The following is a 5,539-nucleotide window of genomic DNA, read 5'->3' as shown; positions in this document are numbered from 1 at the left end:
CTCACAAGCAAGACGTAAGCTCAATGGCTTTCCCCACGCTTGGCGTATTCAGAGGCATAGGAGGCAGCCTTATACAGAGTCAGACCATGTGCCATAGACACATTACTGCCCTTGATCGGGACACTAGACCAGTGGAGGCAGCCTGGAATAGCATTAGCCTTTTTTGCTGCTGCATCACACTGTGGGCTCATGTGAAGCTTGCGGTCTGCTAAGGAAGGAACTGATTGACCGTCTCAACAGAAGAAAGCCAGTTGCTACCGGGATGCCATTCCGTTCCAGATGCCAGACCACAGCTGGAATACTGTGTCCAGTCCTGGGCGCCATAGTTTAAGAAGGATGTTGACAAGCTGGAAGGTGGGCAGAGGAGGGCGACTGAGGTGATCAAAGGTCTGGAGACGAAGCCTTGGGAGGAACAGTTGATGAGGTTGGGGATGTTTAGCCTGGAAAAGAGGAGACTGAGAGGAGATAGGAGAGCCATCTTCACATATCGGAAGGGCTGTCCCATGGAAGATGCACCAAGCTTGTATTCTCCTTCTCCAGAGGGCAGGACTCGAACCAATGGCATCATGTTACAAGAAAGGAGATTCTGGCTAAACCTCAGGAAAAGATTTCAGACAGTAAAAGCAGTTTGGCAGTGGAATGGTCTCCCTCAGGAGGTGGTGGACTTTCCTGCCTTGGAGATTTATAAGCAGAGGTTGGATGGTCACCTGTGATGGATGCTCTAGATGAGATTCTTGCATTGAAGGGCTGGGCTAGATGACCTTTGGGGTGTCCCTTCTGACTGTACCATTCTAGGATTCTAGCATTCTGTGTGTACTGTAAAAAGGAGGCAGATAAACTCCTCACTCCTGCATCACTAATAATAATAATAATAATAATAATAATAATAATACTGAACAGGGCTGCCTTCAGATGTCTTCTGAATGTCAGGTAGTTGTTTATCTCTTTGACATCTGATGGGAGGACATTCCACAGGGAGGGCGCCACCACCGAGAAGGCCCTCTGCCTGGTTCCCTGTAGCTTTGCTTCTTGCAGGGAGGGAACTGCCAGAAGGCCCTCGGCACTGGACCTCAGTGGCCAGGCAGAACAATGGGGATGGAGACACTCCTTCAGGTCTACTGAGCTGAGACCGCTTAGGGCTTTAAAGGTCAACACCAACACTTTGAATTGTGCTCGGAAACGTACTGTGCAATAGAGCTAATTCCCAGGCTGCAGATCCCAAAGAGCAAGCTCTCTCCACTCTTGGAACGTGGGCTGGTTGCTCCTGGACAGAAATCTCCAGAAGGGCTCATCCCCCCTTCCACTGCTTGTGGGGACACCCATGCAGTTTGCAAAGCAAACAAACACAGAGGAGTGGAGAACTTGCACTGACTTGAAAAACCTCAACCGGGTCCTGCTGCCCAACTGCTACCTGCAGAAGCTTCTCCCCCACCTTTTTCTGGGCGTTTGTGCTGGTTGTGCAGACTCAAATTCGCCACTGTGTCCTGGGAAAGGATCTGTGGTCAACCCCACCTGTACGTGAGAGATCCTTCTTCGTGTGCCTCCTCCACAAGGGGTCCAGAGGGTGGCAACATGAGGACAGGGTCTTTTCTGCAGTGGCTCCCCATTTGTGAAATGATTTCCCAAAGAGACTCGCCTGGCACCTTCATTATGCATCTTTAGGTGCCAGGCAAAAACGGTCCTCTCCAACAAGGCCTTTGGTGGATGGACATCCAAAGTGCTTTTATATGTGTTGTGCAAGGGGGATTATTGGTTTTTGTTCTTATTATGTATTTCATCCTCATCCTCATCATCATCATCAATGCCACTCTGATGAATATACCTATATGCCAGATACATTTACAAACACACACTTGTTGCCTTCACAGCACATATGTTTCACTCCAGTTCTCTGCATGTGAAATAATGTTTGTGCACAGCTGGAGTTAGCCACAGTCGGAGGCAGTCATGCTTCTGAATTGCAGCTGCTGGAAACTCCAGGGGGCAGGGGAGTTGTTCTTGAGCTCAGCTCCTGCTTGCAGGCTTCCCTTGGGAGCATCTGGCTGGTCACTGTGAGAACAAGAGGCTGGACTCGACAGCTCTATTGCTTAGAGCATGGTGCTGATAAGGCCAAGCTTGCAGGTTTGGTCGCTATATGGGACAGCTGCCTTGCAAGGGGTTGGACTAGATGATCCTGGGGGTCCCTTCCAACTCTCCAGTTCTATGAGTTTGTGACTCGATGGGCGGCTGGCCAGATCCAGAAGGGCTCTTCATATGTTCTTATGTTCTTACTGTTTGCCAAGAGCAGAGAGATTAGTATCCTGTTTTGCATTAAAGATCACTCAAATGAAAGATGGAAATGGCCAGCCAGAAAAGCAACACACCCTCCCTATCTGTTGGCTTCAGGACCTAGGCAGGGTGTTCTTTCTAACCATCTGAATTCTCAGAAATTGCCCATGGCAGATCACTTTCACTTTCCCTCCTCCCAAAACCAACAAACAACACACACACATTTAAAAAAACCCAGTTAAAAACCAGTTAAAAGCATTAGGGTAAGACCATCCCCATAGAAGACGTTGTGGAGGTGCTCCTTGCCCTTCCTTTAACACCCAGAGCAGATCTTCCCAAAGGGAGCAACTCCGTTGCTTCTGTCCTTTCTGGGGGCTCTGTCACCCTTGTTGGCCCAGGATTTAATCTAGCCCCCCCCCCTCTGGTGGATTGAGCCCACAAGCCGCCAGTCCTCATGGGGTGGGCAGGGCAGGCTTCTCTCTGATGACCAAAGGTGGGGAAAGACTAGCTTCCTCAAGAGCAGGAGGGCCAGCAGCTGGGGAGGAGGGCCAGGTAGGGAGATCACCTTCTCGGCTGCTCCGAGAGTAGAGAGCCTCCCTGAATAGATCGTCCCCAGGAGAAGCCGTGGGGTTCCTCAGCTCTGCTCTAACAAACCCATAATGCCACCACAATACTCTTTTATTCTTTCACTTTCCGGTAACTGGCATGTTGTGAATATGGCCATGGCCAGGACTTTGAGGAGGGGGTTAACATTTGCAATTTAAGGAACATGTTAGCTGCCTGAGGATTTACCACTCTGACAAAATCGCAGGCAGGATTCAAAATTCAAGATAAAAGCCCCGGAAGAAGAAGAAGGATAAAATAACTGCAATAGAGAAACTTTGTGTAATAAAGATATAATGCAGGTTTACTTAAGGTTTACTTAAATTACTTAAGGTGATGCTCCCCACAAAATACCCGGAAGCATTTCTTCAGGGATAACTGCTGCTGCTGCTGCACCCTGAGTGTTGGGGAAGGCCGCTCCCTCCTCAGGCTGATTCCACCTGGCCTGGGGGGCGGGGCCCAGACTCACCTCCACTACAGTTTTAAGGACACTGGTGCTGCTGCAGCAAATGTTAAAAATGTTTTTATATATTTTAAAGTGTTTTAAAGGTGTTTTTACTTTTTACTTTGTTGTACCACCGTGAACAGTGGTTTTTATCTATGTATTTTTATTGTGTTCCGTTTTTTGGTGGTTTGGGGTGGGGATTGGTTTTGTTTAGGTATAATTGTTTTTGGTTTGGTTTGTTTTTCTATTCTGTAAATGGAGGCTTGTATGAGGCTTGGGATTGCTACCGTGGAGGGGCGAGGGAGGTATGGCGGTGGGGGCAGATGTTATAGGCGAAGGGGATTGAGATATGGATATGCTCATACCCCTTCCAATCTGCGCCCCATCCCGAGGGACAAGGGTAGGGTGAGCAAGGATTACTCGCCTCCATCACTGGTGCTGTGCAATACCAGGTCTATAGGCAACAAAACCGCCACCCTGCGAGATTTCTTCACCTCGCAGGGGGTTGACCTGGCTTGTGTGACAGAGACCTGGGTGCGTGAAGGGGATACTGTTACCTTAAGAGAGATGGCGCCCCCGGGTTTCTCCGTCCTCCACCAGTCACGGACTGTGGGCCGGGGGGGAGGGGTGGCATTATTAATCCGGGAAGATTGTTCTTTCGGGGTTCTGCCATCGATCCCCGGCATTGAATGTGTTGGCCTAGTGTGGGGCTCCGAGGTGAGCTTGGCTGTCTGGCTGGTGTACCGGCCACCTAGCGCACCAGCAGTCACCCTGTCAGGCCTGCTGGAGGCAGTGCCCGGCTGGGCCATGGAGTTCCCTAACCTATTGGTATTGGGGGACTTCAACATCCATGCTGATGCCACTCCCTCCTCACAGCCTCTGGACCTGGTGTCTTCCATGGCGACACTAGGGCTCTCCCAGTTTGTTTTGGGCCCCACACATCAAGCAGGCCACACGCTAGATTTGATCTTTGGCATCGGTATAGATGTGATCATGTCTCCTTCGATGAAGGTGCCATGGTCTGATCACTACGCTCTGAAAGCCAGGATTGACTTTCCATCCCCACCCTGCTTAGGTGGTGAGCCGATTTGGGCTCGCCCGCAGAGGCTGATGGACCCTGATAGATTCCGCCAAGCCTTGCGGGACCTTGCTCCCCCTGGCGACTCATTGACTGAGCTTGTTGAGGGCTGGAATATCCAGCTCCTGGCAGCCATCGATGAGATCGCACCTAAGCACCCTCTGCGACCCCGCAGAAACTGGGCTCCCTGGTTTACCGAGGAGTTCGGAAAATGAAGCGGGACCTTAGACGGCTAGAGCGAATATGGCGGGGTGCCTGTGACGGAGCCTCAAGAACATCTTATAGGGCTTTTATGAAAACCTACGAGATGGCGGTGAAGGCTGCTAAGAAGTCTTACTTCTCGGCCTCCATTGCATCCGCTAGCTCTCGCCCAGCACAATTATTTAGTATAATTAGGTCTTTAACGTCCCTTGAAGGACAGCCTAATTTAAATAACAATCTGACACACAGCTGTGAGGCATTTGCGAGCTTTTTTGCGGAGAAGGTCCTGTTGCTCCGCCATGACCTCCCTGCCAATTTGGATACAATAAAGGAACTGGAGGCCCCTCGACTGTCCTCGGGTCCAGTATTGGACCGCTTTGACCGGATATCCCCAGCCGATGTGGACAGACTCCTCTGAGCTGGAAAGCCCACCACCTGTCCTCTTGACCCGTGCCCGTCTTGGCTGATTATAGCGTGTCCAGAGGAGGTGCAGGCCCCCCTGGGTGATATCATCAATTTGTCCCTTGGCACCGGGATATTCCCAGGGGAACTGAAGGAGGCAGTGGTGCGCCCACTCTTAAAGAAAAGATTGGATAGATCCCTTAGATCTATCCAATTACTGCCCGGTTTCGAATCTTCCATTCCTGGGTAAGGTGATTGAGAGAGCGGTTGCTGAACAGCTTGGTAGGTTTCTGGATGAAACATTGGCTCTGGATCCATTCCAGTCCGACTTCCGAGCTGGTCATGGGACCGAGACGGCTCTGGTCGCCCTAACAGATGATCTCCGCAGGCCGCTGGATCAAGGCGGGCCGGGGCTGCTGATTCTTCTAGACCTGTCAGCAGCCTTCGACATGGTCGATCACGAACTCCTGGACCACCGCCTTGCCGACGTGGGGATCCAGGGCACAGTCCTTCAATGGCTGCACTCGTTTCTCTCTGGTCGG

At 51.0% G+C, this 5,539-nt stretch overlaps 1 protein-coding gene across 2 annotated transcripts in view; it reads right to left on the bottom strand.

Annotated features, from left to right (window-relative positions):
• The window catches only part of LOC310660977 (uncharacterized protein), a 776,342-nt gene that overhangs the window by 484,084 nt on the left and 286,719 nt on the right, over positions 1-5,539 (bottom strand). The gene's annotated exons all lie outside the window — the stretch shown is intronic.

This window comes from Podarcis tiliguerta, assembly GCF_965153285.1.
Source record: "Podarcis tiliguerta genome assembly, chromosome: 12".
Lineage (NCBI taxonomy): Eukaryota > Metazoa > Chordata > Lepidosauria > Squamata > Lacertidae > Podarcis > Podarcis tiliguerta.
The sequence above is the reverse complement of the archived record's forward strand: the minus strand, read 5'-3'. Positions and strand labels throughout refer to the sequence as shown.